The sequence below is a fragment of the Miscanthus floridulus genome, chromosome 9 (genome assembly GCF_019320115.1).
Source record: "Miscanthus floridulus cultivar M001 chromosome 9, ASM1932011v1, whole genome shotgun sequence".
Classification (NCBI taxonomy): domain Eukaryota; kingdom Viridiplantae; phylum Streptophyta; class Magnoliopsida; order Poales; family Poaceae; genus Miscanthus; species Miscanthus floridulus.
In genome coordinates, this window is record NC_089588.1 from 99,387,609 (window position 1) to 99,409,869 (window position 22,261).

The following is a 22,261-nucleotide window of genomic DNA, read 5'->3' on the forward strand; positions in this document are numbered from 1 at the left end:
TTGGAGTATAAGCTGGACAATTCTTGGGTTTCATGGTCCACGAGAGAGGAATCAAAATTGGTCAAAAAAGCATGAAAGCAATTGATGAGGCAGTGGCCCCGACTACTAAAATAGAGTTACAATCTTGGCTTGGTAAGATTAATTTTATTTGAGGTTTATTTCAAATTTGTCGGAGAGAGTTCTGCCGTTTTCTCCCTTGTTGAAGTTGAAAAAAGATCAAGAATTTAAATGGGGTGACGTACAACAAAAAGCGTTTGAGGAGATAAAAGAATACATGAAATGTCCAACCGTGATGATCCCTCCTCAGCAAGGTAAGCCTTTTAAGTTGTACGTATCGGTCGATGACCAAACGATTGGATCGGCCCTGATGCAAGAGTTCAAAGGGAAAGAGCTAGTTGTTTTCTATCTCAGTAGGAGGCTTCTGGAACCAGAGACAAGATATTCTCCCGACAAAAAGTTATGCTTATGCTTATGTTTCTCTTGCACTAAGTTACGACATTACTTGTTGTCGGCTGAGTGTAAAGTTGTCTCCAAGACTGATGTGATCAAGCACATGTTATCAATGCCAATATTAAATGGAAGAATAGGAAAGTGGATTCTTACGTTGTTAGAATTTGACTTGAGGTATGAATTGGCTAAAGCAGTCAAAGGGCAAGTAATAACCGATTTTGTCACCCAACATCATAAGTCAAGTGTTGGCTCTATGGAGCCGGTACCCTAGACGTTGTTCTTTGATGGGTCATCATGCAAGCAAGGTGGTGGCATTGGTGTTGTTATTATTTCACCTTGGGGGGCAAGTTTTGAGTTTGCTTTTCCAGCTGAACCAATGATTACCAATAACCAAGCAGAATATGAAGCTATTCTTAAGGGGCTTCAACTTCTTCATGAAGTAAAAGCCGAGGCAATTAAAGTATTTAGAGATTCATAGTTAATTATTAATCAGTTGATCGACCTATATGAATGTAAAAAAGATACTCTGAGGGGATATTATGATGAGTACCAAGGGTTGCTCAAGGAATTTCCTCATGTCTCTCTTCAACATATTCCAAGAGCACAAAATCAAGAAGCTAATCGTTTAGCTCAAAGTGCGTCAGGTTATTGAGTATTTCAAGAGGTCTTAAGTAGCGAAACCTCGAATAATGATTGAAGGGTTGAAATAGCCAATTACCTTACTAATCCATCACAGAAGGTTACCAGGAAGCTAAGGTATAAATTGACTAAGTATGTTTTACTAGATGATTAGCTATATTACAAAACAGTTGATGGGGTGTTGCTTAAATACTTAAATCAAGAAGAAGCTAAGGTGTTGATGGGTGAAGTACATGAAGGGATATGTGGAGCTCATCAATCAGCTTATAAGATGAAATGGATTATTCACAGGACTAGATATTTCTGGCCAACAATACTGGAAGACTATTTTGAATATTGTAAGGGGTGCCAGGACTGTCAACATTTTGGTAATGTTCAGAAATCACCCGCATCGGCTATGAATCCAATAATCAAACCATGGCCGTTTCGAGGTTGGTGAATTGATCTAATTGGCTAGATTTTCCCTCCTTCAAGTAAAGGACATAAGTTCATATTGGTAGCAACAGATTACTTCACTAAGTGGGTTGAGGCAATTCCTTTGAATACGGTAACATTGACTTTGTCAAGGAACATATTGTGTACCATTTTAGGATTCCTCAAACTATTACTACCGATCAAGGGACAATGTTCACATCAGAAGAGTTTGGAGATTTTGCTGCCAGTATGGGAATAAAGTTGCTAAATTCTTCTCCTTACTATGCTCAGGCTAATGGCCAGGCAGAGGCGTCCAATCAGATTATGATTAAGCTAATCAAGAAAAAGATTGAGGAGAAGCCAAGGAAGTGGCATTCAACGCTTAATGAGGCAATATGGCCATATAGGATGGCCTATCATGGATCAATTAAAACGTCACCTTATTAACTTGTGTATGGTCATAATGTAGTCCTTCCTTGGAAAATTCAAACTGGATCAAGACGTGTCACATTGCAAAATGATTTGTCAGCCGAAGTCTACAAGAATCTTATGATAGATGACTTAGAGGACTTGAGTTGCCATCGGCTACGTGCTCTTGAGAATGTGAAGCCAATAAACTGAGGATTGCAAAGTATTACAATAAAAAGGTCAAGAACAAACAATTTTCTGAAGGAGACTTAGTCTGGAAAGTAAAATTGTTGATCAGGTCAAAGGACAACAAGTTCGGCAAATGGTCACCTAATTAAGAAGGGCCTTATCGGGTTAAACGTTGTGCACCTGACAATGCTTATATTTTGGAAACACTAGGAGGAGAAAAGGAGTTTGACAGTGCAATCAATGGAAAATATTTAAAGAAATATTATCCTAGTGTTTGGATTAATACTTGACAGCCAGTTTGTTTGATCATTGGCTCTAATAGGTGATGCCAGAAGGGTGTCGTCTCTAGTACAAAAATAAACCCGAAGGGAGAAAAGCTGGTACGATATGTATCGCCTATAAGAGCAGAATGAACATAGATAAATTGATGCATGGAACATGAAGTATGGGGCAAAAGAGAAACCATGTAGAACAAAGAGATTGTTTGCTAGCGTCACCTATTACAAGCTAAAGGCCCGAAAACACTTTGTTCACTATGTCATCAGCCTGGGAAGTAAGGGCTACAGAGTTGGCGGCGTCGAAGAAATCCTCGACCAGGCGCTCATGATCCCTAGGGTGTTTGGTGGATGGAAAACCATGGGGAAGAAGCTGAAGCTCATGGCTAGAGCGAGCTCGCAGTAGCCAACGCCATGATAGCACCACGATGAACGCCATAAAGAGCGATCTCTCTAACACGGTCCAGGATGTCTTACAAGCGAACCACCAGCACGGCACCCCTGGCGTTGATGAATCCTACCGTGTGCTCCGCAGCTGATCGGAGGCTTTCTAGCTAGGCCGATAGATCTCAAAAGATTTGAGGAAGGGATGATCAAGATCTTGAAGACAAAAACTAAGAAAAGATAGGAAATTGTGGTAGGCATCTCACCCGTGATTTTGGCCTTGGCCTTGGCCAACCTCTCCTCCACCTGGTCGGCTTCAGAGGGTGATCGGCACTAAACCATGGCCAGAGCCAATTCTGTGATGGAGAGGCAGTCGGTGAGCTTTTGGCCCGCCCGATCGATGGAAGCAATCAGATCATCATTGTCGATCCGCTTCCTTGGCTAGCAAGGGAGCTAGCGGTGAATTGTTGATGAGGACGTCCTTAGAAGTTGAGCGGAGTTGGCCCTATGCTCTAGGATGATGGGAGCATCCTGATTTGCACCCTCCTAATGATGAAGACGCCAGCGTGGTGACACAGACCCGTTGATGGCCTCCTCAGGAGACCTCTTGCCATTCTCCATGCCTTCAAAACTATGAGAAAGATGAATCACACCAGAGATATGGAAGGTTTGGGATGAAGCAGGTTGTTTTTCGATCCACAACAGTGGCCCGTATATATATCCTGGGAGATGAGAAGATAGGCTTCACTGAGGTTGAGGAATCAGAGTCAGATATGGAAACGGATCGACACTCTGGAAATTCAGGGAACAGATCATGAAGAGACAACAGATTCAGACTTATTGCTTCCCATAATTACAAAATATTGTGGGATTGATACGAAGGGTTTACATAATTGGCGATCAACCCACCAAGACTTCTTTGGATTGAAGGGAGTTCGGATCCCCACAAGGCCGAAGGTCATCATGGACCAAGTCATATCAGCCCATTGATAAAATTGCATCCGGGGAAGAGGAAAGGCCACCTGCTAAAAAGATGCCCGTATACCCAACCGATTTCTCGGTGACTAGGAAACAATGGGAAAGAAAGCCGCCTATTAAGAGATGCCCATTTATCGGTGGCTGGGAAACCGTGGGAAAGAAGTCTATGGTTTTCCCGATAGGTATTTGATGAAGCGAACAAGGGGAAGGTGTCCACACATTTTAGCCCTTGCAAACACTAGAACAACTCTACGATCATGGTGAGAAAACTCAGGTGATGTCATAAGAATTCTTCTAACCGCAATAACTGATCCTCTTGCTCGACAAGGTGCTAAAATGAGCAACACAATCACCCTATGCACAAGAATTCTTCTAACCACTCAAGATTCTCAGAGCAAGGAATTAGACCATGGAGGGTCTAGCAGAGCCAGGGGCACTCGAGGAAGCAAACAGTGGAGAAACATAACTGAAGTTGTTGAGTTGCTCTCGCTAGAGTCGGATAGACATTTATAGTCGACCTAGAAAAATGGATCCAAGTGCCCATGAAGCAATGATGCTCTCATAAAGCTTTGAAGCATGGGCTCATAAGCTAGCAAAGACGGTGACAGATAGTAGACCCTAGATCAAGATTCTCTACCCGTGACTACAGACCTATTAGAGGTACAGACATGATAATTTTGGAATAAAATTACTTTTATCTCAAAATTGGGGGGCATGTGTTTACACCAAAATTTGGAAAGAAGAACGCAGGAATTCGAAGCTTCCAAGATTATGTCAATCAAGGAATCAATTGCATGAGGATCGATATCAGCTGATTCAGATGCGACACTGGAATCGGCTCTCTTCGAATGACGTCAGCTGATAACGATAATGAGCTACGGTTGGCGTCGGGGAAAACATGTTGGACTCTACAAAAAGGGAAAGATTAGGGTCCAAGTTATCTTAAATTAGGAATGTTTTATTCTATACCAAAGATTGTAATGAGTCGTACTTGCGTCGGATTCATGCTTGGGCTCCAGGTATAAATATTGGACCCCAGCTATTGTAAAAGGGATATCCAATCAATCAAATACAATTTACTTTTTTTGGCTCCATGCCAACCCTTAGGAGTAGGAGTAGTGTAGATATCGGTGAGTTCTTCAACAACCAGGGCTGCATCGGCTCGGCTGACCTCCAGCTTGTTTGTAAGTACCATCAAGGCTTATACTTCCATTTGTACGGCTATATCGATTAAGTTTGACCTGCACTATGAACTCTAGTATAAGCTAGTTATCGACTCTTGTCTAGTTCAAGTATGGCTGCATCGATCCGGTCGACCTCCACTGCTCGAATTAGATTAATGTCAAGTTATCAGCTCTACCTTTGGGTGGCATCCTTCAGATAGATTCATTAAGTTACCAATCTTGCTGATGTTCTTATCTCTATTAGTTTGCAACAACATCAATCTGCCCGGTCGAGATCGATCTAGATCGGCCTCATATCCTTTTAGTCTGTCGTTGGCTTTGTCACAGCATGATGTTTCTTACTTTGAGCGATGGGTTATATTTCATCAACTGTTTCTATTTCGATCTTGATCATGCATAGTACGTGGTTAAGGCACGTATGATCTTAAAGAGGTTTGCTGGTTAGTTGAATCTGGTCCATAGTTCGCTATTATGGTTGTAACGATATGGTCGATCACCACTGATGGCACTGTAGATTGGAGGATGCTAGTTAGTAGGTTTGTTCCTGATTAGGCGTGACCTTAACTGTTTGCTATGCCTGCATCGGCTAAATAGCCGATCGCCTGTGCTTTAACGCCTACAGTGTGCGTCCATGATTCTATTAAGCGTGAATAGATCTGTGTACTTTAAGGGTTTGATTTATTGTCTTTATCATGGCTGCATCCATCCAGTCGAAGGCCACTATTAGAGATAGTAGATTAAGTCTGATGAGTCCATAGGTTTGTCCATGTGAAATAGTCGATTGTTCACACGCTATAGTTCCTTTTCACCCGAATTAGCTATTTTAGCCGATTTGCCTGAGCCTTCATGTATAGCATGTCTTTCGGAAAGCCTGTTGAAGTATAGATGGTTTTACAGATTCTAAGGTTTTAGTTTGTTATTATCATCATAGCTGCCATCGATCCGGTTGAACCTCACTATTGATGGTAATAGATTAGATTCAGAGCGTTTGTAGGTCCATTTGTATTAGACAGTCAATTTGTTTGCATGCTATATCCTTTCTCGATTAGATTCATTGGTTCAATGATTCACACTAGTAATATCCACCTAGCTGATGATTTCACTTACATCTACGGGCATTGTATTTATCAACATAAAATCAATCGCAATCCATAAGCTTTACTGTCTGTAATAGCCGATTTATGTGTGTATCGGCTATTTAGTTGATTTTCTCGTCTGGCTGCTCCTGAAGCGGCACACTTGGAACTGTCTGGGCAAGGACCGGCATGTTCCACCTTAAATTAATGATAAACTTTCTCTCCTTGTCAATTGCAGGTCAAATTGACTGGCACGCCTCAGGAGGAATTTGCAGGATCGGTCACTCCTGCGTTGAAGCCAAGCGGATCTTCGGGCTCATCCTAAGCAGATCCTTCCGGCTTGCCATGTGTTGACACATTTTCGTGCCGACAAATACCAACACCGATGGCTTACCCTTATCTGCTGTTTGTTTGATGCACCATGCCCGAGGTCTGCTAGATCTCTAAACTTCTAATTCTTTGTTTCTTAAGCGTTGAACTCTTCTTTTCTAACTGCTTGTCAAACCTCCTAGACACCATTGGCCTCTTGCCAAACATACTCCTTTTCTTCTTCATTATGACTAACCCAATTCTGATCATATCCACGCTTGCCTAGCCAATTGTGAACTCCATTTTTTACATGCCCATCCATGTCGCTAGATTGACAAGTTAAATGCTCATGGATAGACCAGCGGTTGGCTTGAGATTGCTTCAACTTTGAATATTGATTGCTACACTTAGGACAATTATGTCTTGTAGGTAATTTCAAACCTTCATTCCAACAGTGCCTAAAGAAAGGATAGTTCCAATGTAATTTAGCTTGCTCTCTTTCATACCATTCTTCCTCGCACTGGTGTTCATATTCCTCGTCATCAAGCCAGCGCTAGTAGTCCCTCCCCTTCTGATGCGGCCATTTATTCAACAGACGCATAGCACCAGCTCTAGAGGTCTCACCTTGCTCATATCGACTCTTTTGCTGATCGTGTTGCTACTTATCCTTCTTGTACTCACTAGCTGATATCTGAACTTTGGGGTTGATTGACCCATCTTCTTTGGCCTTAGCCAGTGTTAGCACTTTCGTCTTTCCTTTGGCCAACTAGAACTCCACCATATGCACCCTAGGAAAAGGATGTCCATCTATGTCCATTGCTGGTTTCTTGGTTGGCTCAAACTTGATTTTCCCTTGTTCAATAGTCTTCTGAATACGCAGGCAGAAGATTCTGCACTCATTAGTGTTATGATTAGTATCATTGTGGAACTTGCAGTATTTCTTCCATTTAAGTTCTCCAGCCGAAGGGATCACATGATTTGTGGGCAACCTCAACTGCTTCTTCTCCAGCAGCAAATCAAAGATCTTATTGGCCTTTTTGAAGTCAAAATCATAGGCACTTTCTGTTTCTATTACCTAGGGACAAGATATAGGAGCCTTGCCCCATGTTCACTCAGTAGCCACAACCTCTAGACCATTGTTGGCATTTCTAAACGCAATCACTAAGTATGGAGATAGAATCCATCCTCGGCAACGGCGCCAGAAATGCTTATTGGTATTTCTGAGCGTCATCACTAATGATTAGAAATGCCACTAAGTAATAGCCTTGATAGTTCCTTAACAATTTTAGATATTTATCCGCAAGCGCACAGAGCTATCATTGTAGCATTTCACCTAGAAGTATTTAGGGTATCGTTATTTATATTTTCCCAAAGGAAGGCATTTGATTAAGAGTCTAGTATGGATATGAAGTTGAATAATAATGCTTGCAAGTACACCAATTGTTTATAGCAGGGGTAAAAACTATGATTTCAAGATAGTGGTGTTGGTATTTATTAAGTGCAAATAGAATTGAAGAATTCCACAAGCGCATAGAATACCATTGTAGCGTTTTACCGGGAGTATTCTAGGTATCGTTATTTATATTTTACTATAGGGAAACAATGGAGTAAAGACTTATTGAGTAATAAAGGAATGTCTACCAATCAACATACTAGCATAGCTAAAGCAAGGGTGAATGTAATGATAGGAATAAAGCATAATGACACTCAGGGGATAGGTCACTAAGATAATGTAAACTAGTCAACTCGGGAGAACAACGGGTGAGGTAGATTCCTATGGTATTCTTATTACTGGATCAAAGTATATATATACCCGTCTATAGCTAAGACTAACTCTACTCTTGTGCACTTCGAGAGGCCGTTTAGATGGTAGAGCAGCCACAATAGATAACTCTACTGATGTGACTACGGTCCTACAATTTAAGAACCTGTTCAATTTGGCGTGGACTACAAAGGATATACTATCACCCCTAGAGAACAAGGTGTACTCATAGGCAGAGCATCGTATAAGCACCATGCTTACACAAGGCTCAGCTACTTAGCCCAATCGATAAACTATAGCAGGCTAAGCGCTCTATGAACCCGCACACAAAAGTAATGATAATCTCAACTAAGCAAGATATATATTCAAAGTAAGTATAGCCATGTAGATAAGAATATAATGAATTGATAGTAAGTCTTACAAGATGTAGAAGTGAAGATACAAGGCTTTGCCAAGCCTCCAAGACTAGATCTAGAACTTGAGCATGAGCCCAACTCGACCCTCACTCCCGAGCTACTAATCTACTACATTGAAGAGTTCTAGACCTAATCCTCCTGGTGTGTGTTGATCTGAATGGGAGATATGAATTAGGGTTTCCAAGATCTACTGAAGGGGGTAGGGGCTGCTATTTATGAGGGGGGCCAGGCACTCTCCCCCTTTGAATAGCCTCATTGGTACTAAACTTTCCACCATATCTCATTAAAATCCCGCAACTAATAATGTGGAGTTTTTCTTTTATTTGCGAAATTTATATCTTTTCATTCCAAGCTCCAAATATAGTGAATAATATATCCGTTTCGATCAGCTCGATGAGCTCTTCGCAATGGTGCATTCCAATTCATCATTTGAGATAGTTTTGTTCTATGAAAAATTAAATATCCTATGAGATAAGTGATAGCACCAAAACTCATGGAACTTGTTAGAATCAAACCCTATAACTATGTTTGGTGATGGAATTAAGCATATATGCAGGTTGTGTTGACAATTTATAATTGACATTAACAACCGTCAACATGTTCCCCTAAGCTTAACCTTTGCTAGTCCCTGAGCAAAGCCAAACTTAGTAATAGATCTGGAGTTGCTACAATGCTTTCATGCCTCAAAAGTACACAGACGTTCAATCATGAATTCTTCTTCGGATTAGAATAAGCTGATCTGATTTTCAAACTTACCCATATTACCTTCATCCGTGGGGCTTTTTAGCCTTCAGTTGGGTCTTGAGTAATTGAAAGACAGAACAATTAAGTCAAGCACTATGTCTTAAGTTCTTTGTTCAACTATTGTTCTGGAGTTTTTATAAGTTTTCAAAATAAAACTCAGAGATTTCATTGTATGACACTCTCAAGTCTGTCAATATATGTGGTATTTGTGGATCCTCAACAAGGCAATAGTGATGTTATGCCTTTTCTCTTCCTACCACTAAGGCTTATGTGGAGTTCATCGGTAGGGAGAAAGCTAGAGCATACTTGCAATATATATATTGTAAAGTCCAATCTCAGATCCAAAGAGAGTTGAGTCATACAATCAAATCAAGATGTGCATGTATGTGGATATATGTGGTGGCTAACCTAATTCTTCTTTGCTCCTTGAAAACACATCTCTCTTTTGAAACTTAGAAATATCTTTATGAGAGAACAGGGGCTATCTTATTCATCTCTCTTTTTTTCAGGCGGGCATCTGAGTACCCATTGTTTTCAATATCTCGGACACTTTTGTGTCCATTTTTTAACTCTCTGTTTTTTATATGAATAACTTTTGCATAGCCCCTACCTCTTCTTTGCAACAAAACTTTTGAGAGATAGCAACATGAACTTTGTATCATTTATTTGGTGGATGGAAAAACCTATTAAGCATATTTTTGGTGTTCACTCCCAGTGTAGGAGTAAAACATTTTGGGTCGATCTAAATGGAATGGCATGTTTTGGCGCCTACCCCTAGTGTAGGAGTAGTGCATATGTGGGTGGAGTGTACGTGATCTTGATTTTAAGAGTATGACAAACCTCTCATAAGGGTCAACAAAGCTTGACAAAACTCAATGCAAAACAAGCAGCATATATGTGGAAGTTTTCCTAGCCTAAATAACATGTATGGCTTTGGTAGGAATTCAAGCTTTGTCATACAGGAACTCATCATTTCATTTTTGTGTTTTTCAAAAGATAAATCTCTAGAACTTTAGTGTCACTTGGAACAAGATAAACAACAGCTCAAACCTTCTTATATCATATCCATCAATTATCTAGACTTAGCTCAAGCATATGCTACCCACAAGTTTCAAGTTTAGAGTAAATCCTTATATCAAAATAGTCTTATCCAAAACTCGAGAGAATTTAAGGCTGAAACTAGGTACTTGAAAGGAATTACAACAGAGCAACTATTCATCATTTCCATTTTAAAAGATTATCTTCAGAGTCCTTTTTATTCAGCTCTTAAAAACAAATTAAAGCAAACTAGACACACTCTTTTTATTTGTTTTCATTTTTAGTTCACACATTATAACTATGTATATTTCTATAAAGATAACTTTTTATTTCATTTTTAGTTATTCATCTTTTTTTTCTCTAAAGCAAACTAAGAACAATAAAGGAAAAGAAATACTTATCTAGATACATGGGATATGCCTTCTCCCCCAAGCTGGTTGTTGTCGTGGTTGCTCAATGAGGTTGTCGGATGTAGAGGTGCTGGAACAGAGCCTCCCAATTTTGATTTTGCTGTTGCTGTTGTTGTTGGAGGCTGGCCACCTCGTGTCCCGTTGTAGCCTGCCATTGTGTGTGATTATGTAACATACCTTGGATGGTAGCTGTCCTCTCATCAATGGTTGTGAGCCTATTGTTGATTCAGAACTTCCACTTGTATAATTTGGGGGATCAACTCCCCCACACTTTACTCGAAGTGTTTTCTACTCATAAAGACAAGGTAGAGATCAAGTGCGTGGGCTCTGTTGGTGGAAAAACACCAACAGAACCAAAACTTTATTTACTCTTCTCTAGCCTTAGGCACATTGAATCATGATAGAGTTAATGTTATGTGCATTATTTATTCTTATAACATGGGTGATAAGATCAGAAGGATGACAAAAAGAGTAGAGTTGCTTAACCTATGGAAGGATTGTCCATCTTTATAATGTATCAAACTTTACATGATTATGACTATCATCTTAGCTCATTTTAGCTCATTTGGTTACAACCGAGATCAAGAAAGTGGTGCTATGAACAAACTTAAGGAACAAGACATGTTGAGTTAATCAGGTTGGATCAAGCAAAGTTGTAACTCAAACATATTTGTTTCTTTATTTATGTGAATACCAGGATCAAAGGGAAGGTTTTTAATTAATGACCATTTACCTTAGGATATTACATTCATCAGTGAAGCGTGATGACACCATGTGACGAAGGTAGATGACTGTGGTGGTCTTTTCTTCATGCTTGAAGCTTTCATTGCTTGAACTGTTCAGGAACATCTTGTCTCCTAGATTGTATTCCTTTCTCATCCTTTTGTCATGCCATCCTTTTGTCCTTTCTTTTGTGGATCTCAGCACTTTGTTTGGACCTTTTGCTCCTTTTATTGTTTCTTCTCTACAAAGGATTAGTAGACAACACATACCAGAAGGAATATACAAATGATTCAAATCAAGGATAGTGTTGTCATAGAGTTGAAGGTCATCGTCTATGCTATAACAGAGTTGGTTTCAACATTTTAATTAGCATAGAATCTTTATCCCATGTTTTAAATAATGTGCTTTTATTGTTCACCACTACTTCAAATTTTGAACAAGGTTAAGGCAAAGATGTGTGAAATTGTTTTGAAGAATTCCTCAAACCTTGATTTGTTTCTACAAATGATCTCCTAACATTCCCTATATGTATAACCGAATTCTATACAATTATGTTTTGATCCAATGATTATGTTCGAATAGCATTCCAAAGAATACTTATAACAGAACAAGTAAGCTTGAAAGGCTCAAGAGATTTAAGTAGAAACAAGAATATGTATGGTGAACCAAAGGAGCATGATTATTTTAAGTTTTACTTGTTAGAGATTTAAATGTTGAGCTCATCATAAAGGCAGGGATGACCAAGACAAATTAGCAACATGACATGAGATGATTTGAAGAACTACATCCCCCGTACTTGAATTTTGCATAATGCAGAATCAAGTTAATGATAGAATTCTCCTATGAATGTGATTTTATGTTGCATAATGCTTGGTTGGATATACCCTATGTTTTCCTTCATTTTATTGAAGTGATTAATGACAAACATACCTGAAGGAGGCTTATCTGATTTACCTATTGGTGAGAGCTCGTAGTCCATTAAGCAAGACCTTTCCTTACATTAAGCTTTGTCTTTGCACCATCCGATGAGGATACGGACAATTGCATGCTCTTCTTCCATCAACCTTTCTAATTTTCGTTGATTCTTGGTTGACGAGTTAGGGTCCATTGGAGATGCAAACTCAAGTTCCTCCTTGATTGTCTTTATCTTCTAGTGGCATGGTGGAGAGTTGTTGTTCTTTGTTTCTTAGCGATATGCCAGCTGTCTTGATGATCAAGGAAGGAACTTCATTGGTACTCGCATGGAAGCTTCATCTCCAATGGCTTAGGGGTGTCTTTTGTGTGTTCATGGTCATTCACGGCCTTACGAGACACCGTAGGTAGACCATTGATAGAGAATGTACGCCATGATGTGGTGGCATCCTGTCATCTTGGTCCTTATTGCTAATGTGAGAGCTAGTCTTGTCAAAGATGCTGGAAGCAGGTGTATTCTAGCTAATACGAGGTGGGTTGCACCTTGCTTCTCATCAGCCTCCTAGCTTGAGTCCTAGAAAGGCTCAATGCTAGGTTGCCTTCGACGTTACTTGAGGCCCGTTGATTTGTTCGTCCACTTCTTATGAGTTAGTGCTTCTATTGTAGATCCTTTTTGTGGCACTTGTTGTTGGGAGTATGCCCTAGAGATAATCATAGAGATGATTATATTGCCTTGTATCCATGATATATTATGAGTTCATTGAATTTCCATTAAAGACAACCTGTATCGATTAGCAATTATGTGAATTGTTTGTGAAACTCTATTACTTGTATGGTTATTCTAATGTTGTCCCTGGTCAGAGTTCGTGTGAGGACACACATGAATAATGGATCAGCACATTATTAGTTGATGACTATGTTTCACAAGTCATAGACATGGAGATGTCAAACTAATAATGTGGGCACATGTATGACATGGGGCTGGACTGACCCAACATGAGATGTTATTATTATCTCTATTCATGTCATGTACGTTATGTCCTTAGACCTGAGATTGTTGTATGTATTCAAGATGTGAAATGACCTACTCAGGGACTATCAAACGCTACTCCGTAACACGGTAGTTATAAAGGTGGTTTTTGGGTTTGTCGGGAAACATGCTATGAGACATAGACAATCAAGATGGAATTTGCCCTTGTCTATATATGAGAGAGATATCACTGGATCACTCTAATGATTAGATCAAGAAATGCATGGCCATGCTTGGGTTAAGTGTTAACCTATGAGTTGGACCAAATATCGTGAGGCAAGGGAATAACAAGTATGTGGTTTTGTGGTGGTTCGTCTGATATGATCTTTGCGTACACATAGGAGTTGACATGCCTTGCTAGAGGCCACTATCAACTAATGGCCGAGTAGGAGTACTAGGGCCATGTCTATGTGTGCGTGAACCCATAGGGTCGCACGCTTAAGGGGCTAGAAGCCTAATTTGGATTGGATCCGAGTTATACAAGGCTTATGGTTACTAATGGGCCTCCAACTCGGGAGCTCATTAGGGACGCCTATAAATAAGTGGGGTGGGCAACGGGGCTAAGGCAATCCACGCCTTTTGGCAGCCGCCGCCGCCCATGCCTACTGCTCCTCACGGACCTAGTAGTTCGGAGGCGCAACACTTCCTCCCTGTACGTGTGGATACCTTGGAGGTGCTACATCTGAAGCACAAGGACAAACCGCACGAAGGGGACGGACGGACGGACGACCTCGCAACTGCACGACATTGCTACGATGCGTTCGACTACATCGAGTCACTTTTGCTGCACCTGCGCGTCTAGTGGTAATCCTGTGATCTGTAACTAGCAGTAGATCCTAGTTTATGAGGTCGAATTTTTTTGTTTTCCGGCTAGCGTAGCATCCTCATAACCCAACACTTGTCTCATTTCTCTTTGTTCCATAGCTAAACTAGTGGTTTGGTTTGGGTTCACATGTTCATACCAAACCATAGACTGACATAGCTTATATTTATTCGTTCCTACAAAATGTTAATGGACACATACTCGAGGGAATACAACAAGTTTGAAATAGGGTTGTTGTCCATAATTTGTGTGATTTTTATCTATGCCAATGAAAAGGTGGTTTTTGACTTACTTTAGCATAGATTATTTATCATGTTTTATAGCAAGTTTTATGTGTTTTCTGCATCCTAGCATGGTTCAAGGCAAAGATAATTCGCAACAAGAGATAAGTGGATAAACCTTGATACTCACAGTTCTTCCTTTCATGAAGAATGAACTGGGCCTTCTTTTGCGCAAAGTTATTGGAGTTCATCGCATTCCTTGATTCATCTCTGATGTGAATTCATCTCTTGACTTACCTAGATTGGATTTGAGAGTTTCCTACAGGGGTTAGTCCAACAAAAATAACCAGTGTCTACATAAGCAATTTTTAGTTTAATAACCAAACTAGACTCCATGTCTAATTTTGATTAAGGAAGGCATTTTAACCTAAGCACCATGCTTAATTTAAAAGCCAATGGAAGTATGTACATTACTTCCAAACAAAAACTTACTATGACAAATAAGGGTAGCATGAAAGCACTATAGAGATTTATTTAATAGGAGATAAAAAAGTATGATCATGGTGAGGAATATTATATTTATATATTTTTTATAAAGGAAGCAAGTGACATGGTTATATGCATGTAACACCCTAAAAATTGCTCCTTTAAAAATATAGCTGGGATGATTTAATTATGAATATTAGATGCTCATGAAAACATAGGAAATAATAATTATTCATTAAATTAAAATTTATCATAAGGTAGTAACATGTGTGAGCATACATGCTATTGCATTTGATTTATTTCGTTGAGTGGTTTAGATTGAAAATTCAAAATGGATTAAATTTGTTTTGCAAATGAAATAAAAAATGGCTTTGAAATGAAAGAAAAGAAAATTTAAAAATAAAAGGACTTAAAAAGTGGTAAAATTTATTTTTGAAACTTACCAAAATTGCTCATTTATGTTTGAGGAAAAGTATATTTGAAAACATATTCGAATTTGATTTGGTTTACATTTGAATTTGGCTTGGATTTGGAAACTAGAAATAGAAAAGGATCTTTATTGGAAAAACTTCCTCTTCTTCCTTTTTAGCCCAGCCCTGGAACTAGCCCAGCCTCCTTCGCGCGCAGCCCGGTCATGCCGGCCTGCTTGGCGGCCCAACTCGGGCCTCCCCTTCCTTCCCTCTTTCCTCCCGGCCCGCGTCGGCCTGCCCCAAAGGCCCACACTTCCTCTGGCTGGCCCGCTTCTTTCCTTTCCTCCCTCGCACGGCCTTTCCACTCATGGCCCGCTGCTCGCTCCCTTCCTCCGCATAGCATCGCACGCGCGCGCGGCCCAGCTCGACATCACGGTCCACAGCGCTCATGCCCGCACCCGCTCGCCCTCTTCTCCCTCTCACTGTGCTGCTGGCCCCGCTCATCAGCCACCGCGCTCCCCTTTCCTTTCTTCTCCACAGCGCTCCTTTCCTTCCACGTCGCCCGGTGATGGCACACACCACCTATGGCAAGCCACCGTGCCCGCATGAAAGGCACATGAAATCATCGCCTCCCGCTCCCCTTCCATCTACCGCACCCCATCCAGACTATAAAGCACTGATCCGAGCCCCTCCTTCCCCTTTTCTCTGTTCGCCACTTGAGCTCACTCACCGTCGCCCTTCAATCCACCGTTCCCGAGCCCAAACACCGCCGCTTATGTGTCCCGAAGCTCCACCGTGTTCCCCATGAACGTAAGTGGCTTCAATTCATCGTTTTGGTCATGGATTGCCCGGATTCATCCTCACCCGCCCCATCTATCTCTCTCCAAATCGCCACCGTCATCGACCCCACCTTCAGAGCCCTTCTTGGACGCCGCGTTCCCTTCCAATCGACTCGTGGTGAGCTTCTCGTTCTCCCCATGCATCTAATTCATCAAGTAATGCCCTGGAGTGCCGTATCAGCAAGCTCCCGAGCCACCGGCCATGGCGTCACTGTGGGATCCACGCTATGACGCGTTCCCCGCCATTGGTTTGCATCCCATTGAGTCCACAAGCACGTGTACTTCATTTTCGTGTAGTTTGTTTTGATCGGGATGGATCAGAACGCCGTATCGACATTCACCGTGGAGCACCAGTCGCCGTTGGCTATGGTGGGCTCGCCGGAGGTGACGTGCTGCCACTGGAGGTCGACCCGTACATGCTTGCACCGTCGGATTTGTCTGAACAGCTGAGATTAGAACGCACCGGTCCAGTGTGTAATCGGTCCACTGTGGACCCATGGACCCAGCCCACGGTGCCGTGTCAGCGAGCCCACCGCACGCGTGGTGCAGCGCGCCAATCGCATGCCGCCACGTGTTGGCCCAGTCAGTAGCCGAGTCAACCCTTGGTTAGCCGCCGAACATTTTGCGAAATAGCCCTTCAGTTTCCAGCGAATTAACCCGCAGTCTAGATCAATTCAAAATAGATACATTTCGGTCCTATTTTTATTCACTTTAGACCCAATATTTTCCAGAAATAGTACAGCAGTCCAAAATCCGTGTAAAATCAGATTTTAATTGTTTTAATTCAAAAATGAGTACGAGCTATTTATAGAAATGCCATTGAACATAACTTTTACGTTTTAAGTCCGATTTGACCCGTTCGAATTGCGTTAGGACCGTATTTAAGTTTTCTACATGTTTATACTACTGTTAGGCATGTTTTCAATTTCTAAAATTCATGGGTAAATGTTTACACCAAAATTTAGGAGAAGAGCGCAGGAACTCGTAGGTTTCCAGAATTATGCCAATCAAGGAGTCTATAGAATAAAGATTGATACCTTCTGGATCGAATGCGACACTGAATCGATTCTCTCCGAATGATGTCAGCAGATAACGATGATAGGATATGATTGGTGCCAAGAAGATACATATCGGACTCTACAAAAGGGGAAAGATTAGAGTCCAAGTTATCTTAAAATAGGAATATTTTCTTCATACCAAAGAATTGTACTGAGTCGTACTCGAGTAGGGTTCGTTTTAGGCTCCGGGTATAAATACCAAACCCCAGCTATTGTAAAAAACAACAATCAATCAAATACAAGTCAATTACTTTTTTTGGCTCCGGCCACCCCTTAGGAGTAGGAGTAGAGTAGATCTCGGCGAGTTCTTCAGCGAGTACGGCTGCATCGATTCAATCAACCTCCACTGCTTGTCTGTAAGTACCGTCAAGGTTTATACCTCTGTTCGTATGGCTGCATCGATCCGGTCGACCCCCACTGTGACTCTGGTATAGGCTAGTTATCGACTCTTGTCTAATTCAAGTATGGTCTGTGTGATTCTGCCTCACACCCCACTGCTTGAATTAGATCAAGGTCAAGTTATCGTCTCTACCTTAGGATGACAGTCTTTGGTAGATTCATTAAGTTACCGATATTGCTTATTGCTTTCATCGTTTATCTAATTACAGCAATATCACTCTGCCCGATTGAGATTGATCTGGATCGACCTTATATCTTATTTAACCCATCATTTGCCAATCTAAAGTTGATTTAATCTACATCTTAAGCAATGAGTTATGCTTTTATCGGCTGTTTTTCATCAATCTTAATCGTGCATAGCGCGCGGGTAAGTCATGTCCAATCTCGAGTAGATCTATTAGTTAATGAAAACCGTTCCATGGCCCATCATCATGGCCTGTGGGATTCTGCCTCTCACCCCACTGTTGGCACCATGGATTGGGGATCGTTAGTTGGTAGACCCGTTCCTGAGAAGGCATGACCTTAACTGTGCGCTATGCCTAAATCGGCTGTTTAGCCGATATCGAGCGCTTTCACGAACAGTTCACATTATGAGACCATTGAAGTAGAGATAAGTTGAAAGATATGTTAGCCCCATGATCTTATTATTATATTACAGCCTGCATGATTCTGCCTCATGCCCCACTAATATTAGTAATGAGTTAGGGTTGTCGAGTCAATTGTTGTTACTACAACCTGCATGATTCTGCCTCATGCCCCACTGGTCATGGCGATAGATGAGATCTAACATGTTCATTAGATTTATCTTTATTAAATGGTTAAGTGGTGTTGAATTGTTTCTTTATATAAAAAGGAGTTCGGTTACTTGTAATCATTGGCTCAGTATAAACCGATCATCATTGATATCTTATTGCCATTGATTAATATTTGCTTAAATAATATTTACCCTAAATGATAACCAATTCTTCTTATACAATCCCATTAGCTTTAATTGATTTATTCTTATGAATATGCTAGAATCGACTATTTAGTCGATCTCCTCTCATATCAGCTCTCAGAGCCGCACATTCGGGACTGTCTAGCAACACCGGCACGTTCCGCCCTTAATTACTGATGAGCTTTCTCTCCTTGTCAATTACAGGGGCAAATTGACTGGCACGTCTCGGGAGGATTGCGTAGGATCGACCACCCTTGCACTGAAGCTAGGCGGATCTGCTCCATCGAGCGGACCCTTCCGGCTTGCTGTGTGGGTCCTCGGCACGAAGACGAAAATTCTGTGTCAACACATGTTTCTGGCACGCCCAGTGGGACACCACAATCATCATGGCGGCTCACAACAACGACAACATCCTTATGGTACATTATGAAGACCTACCTAATGAAGATAAGGATACCATCAGCAAAGCTATAGAAGAATTTCAGAAGAAGTGTTTGTTGTCCTACACCAAAACATCTGGCAGCACAATTATTCAAAAATTTTTAGTTCCAAGAGTTCTACTACACGGACAGACAGACACAGTCGAAGATGAAGACATGCGTTTCTTTATGAAAGCCATAGACAAATCTGTTCGTGATGCCATATCAAGCCGCAATGAAGCTTTCATTGACGCATTTCACAACGCCATGAAAGAGGCGATTCATGGAATTCCAGTTGATCAGGTTGGATCAACTTGTTATAACATTCTAGATCCGTCGACCCAAGGGACTAATCAAGTCGGTACCAGCCATTGAGAAGCAGCACCAGCTAGTGATGGCGATGTCCAGGCACTTCAAGGTTCATCTGAACAAACTCTAGGTACTACTACGAATCAGATACATCACAATCCTAGACCATTGATACAGCATGTGCAACAGCCGGCAGGGCAAAATCAGAACCAGATGATCAATTTTGGCACATCAGGCCACATACCATTATCGGCTCAAAAAATAACACCATCAATTCAAAGAATCCGTAGAGATATAGATCCTTATGTCTATAATTAGAGACTTCAAGCAGCAAGCCAGCAAAGGACCCAACAGATTGAGATTCCACAAGGCTATCACTATGGCACAGATTATAACACCCTCCACATGATGCCAAATCTAGGATATCAAGGCACGCGGGATTTCAATCCACAGATGGGTCAGCAAGTACCGAGAAACCCAAATCCACAAGCTAACGAGTTGCTGCTGAAGGTGACCGAGATGATGAAGAATCAGTTTGGTCTGAAGCCAAAAGGGCTGACCTTTTTGTACAAATGCCCATATCCAGAATGTTATGACTTGGTCGCTCTTCCTACAAATTATAGGCTCCTAGAGTTCGCCAAGTTCACTGGTCAAGATAGTACAAGCACAATAGAACATGTCAGTCAGTATCTTACACAATTGGGCGAAGCATCAGTTGAGGATGCCCATCGAGTTTGTTTCTTCTCCTTATCCCTATCAGGGCCAGCCTTCACTTAGTTTTCGTCACTACCAGTCAACTCCATTACCAATTGGGCTGACCTAGAAAAGAAGTTTCATACATATTTTTACACTGGGACTGGAGAAAAGAAGATAACTGATTTGACAACCATGAGATAGAGGACTAATGAATCGGGCATTGAGTTTCTTCAAAGATTCCAAGAGACTAGGAACTTGTGCTTCTCATTGAACTTGGCCGATGACCAGCTAGCTGCTTTAGCTGTCCAAGAAATGTTGCCAATGTGGAAAGAAAAGCTGCTAGGACAAGAATTTGACAACTTGGGTCAATTGGCTCAACGTGTAGCAGCGCTCAATAGCCAATTCCAGAGTATGCGTAGAGATACCTGATTCCAGAAGAGTACCACCGTAGCCGAAGCTTACAATCCATACTCAGCAGATGACGGCTATGAAGATGAAGAAGAGGATGTTATTACAGCTGAATGGAATTGGAGCAAGAAGACAGTAATGGTGCCAAATCCTTGTGGAAGAGGAGTCGAGGAGAGCTACGACTTTGATGTCACAAAATCGGACAAGCTCTTTGACTTCTTACTTGAGAAGGGCCAGATCAAATTGCTGGACAATCATGTTATGTTGCCCCCTGAACAGTTGAAAAATAAGAATTTCTACAAGTTCCATAATGCTACTTCTCATTCCACGAATGAGTGCAGAATTTTCTGACAGCATATACAGAGGGCTATTCAGCAAGGGAGGCTCAAGTTTGATACACCTCAGAAGATGAAGGTGGATGATAATCCTTTCCTAGGAGATCAAAATATGGTTGATGTTGGGCTATTAAAAGGAAAAACTAAGGTCCTAACATCGGCCAAATCGAGAGAAGCTGGAATAGTTGATCCCAAGATGCAAATATCGGCTGATGAATACAGAGAGATTAGAAAACGTCATGATCAGAAGAAGAGTCGATATAAACAGGGGGAAACGTCAAAGGATGGAGCGGCGAAGCCGTGAGTCACATCTCGGATCCTGTTGAATAAGTGGCGGTAGCAGAAGGAAAAAGATTATCAGCGATGGTTAGAGGATCAAAAATACCAGCATCAACTAGAAGAAGAAAGGTATGAAAGGAAGCAAGCCGAATCTCACTGGAGTTATCCTTTCTTCAGATATTGCTGGAACGAAGGTTTAAAATTGCCTACCAGACATAACTGTCCAAGATGCAGCAATCAATATTGGGAGTTTAGGCAATCTCAAATCAACTGTCGATCTATCCATGTCCAGGATACATATCATCATAATAACATGGATCAACGCTTAAAAAATAAAAGTATTCATGATTGGCTGGGAAAAAGAGTTGTTGACCAAAACTAGGCTGATCATGAAGAAGGAAGCAACCAGAGGGAACATGTCTGGTAGGAAGGCCAATGGTGCCCCGAAGGATTGACAAGAAGCCAGAAGAGAAGGGTGCAACGCCTAAGGAATAAAGAGATGGAACAAGCTCAGGCATCCAGTAAAACTCAAATATGGCGTGCCAAGCAAATAGCCGATAGAAAGTAACCATCGGCTAATATCCAAATGGCTTTTCTGTTGCCATCAGAATTCAGAGTTCCGACAGATCAGGAAGTTTATTCAGACTTTGATGAATCAGAGTATGAAAAGATGGTTGCCAAGTTAACGGTTGTGCAGCAAGCAATATTTGATAAGCCAGTCAAGCATCGGCACTTGAAGGCTTTATACATGAAAGGTTTTGTTGATGGGAAGCCGATGAATAAAATATTAGTGGACGGAGGTGCTTCTATCAATCTTATGCCTTACACCACTTTCCATAAGCTTGGCAAGGGACCAGGAGATTTGCTTGAGATCGACATGATGCTTAGAGACTTCAGACGAAATACATCCAAGACCTAGGGGGCAATAAACGTCGAACTAACAATCGGGAGTAAAACTCTGCTCACCACATTCTTTGTCATCGATGGAAAAGGATCATACAGTTTACTCCTTGGTCGTGACTAGATTCACACAAACTGTTGTGTGCCATCAACCATGCATCAATGTTTGATTCAATGGCATGAAGATGATGTTGAGGTGGTTTGCGCTGATGAGTCTGTGAGTATCGCGACAGCCGATCCAGTGTTTTGGGAGCTAGGAGACTTCGAATGCCTTTCTGGCAAAAAATGGGAAGGAGGCTTCATTAGGATTAATAATGAAGTCCAACAGTCGGTTCAAGCGATCGGCTCTGAAAGCTTGTTTTAGTAGAAAAAATCATGGCTTCGCGTCGGCCATTGGGTTA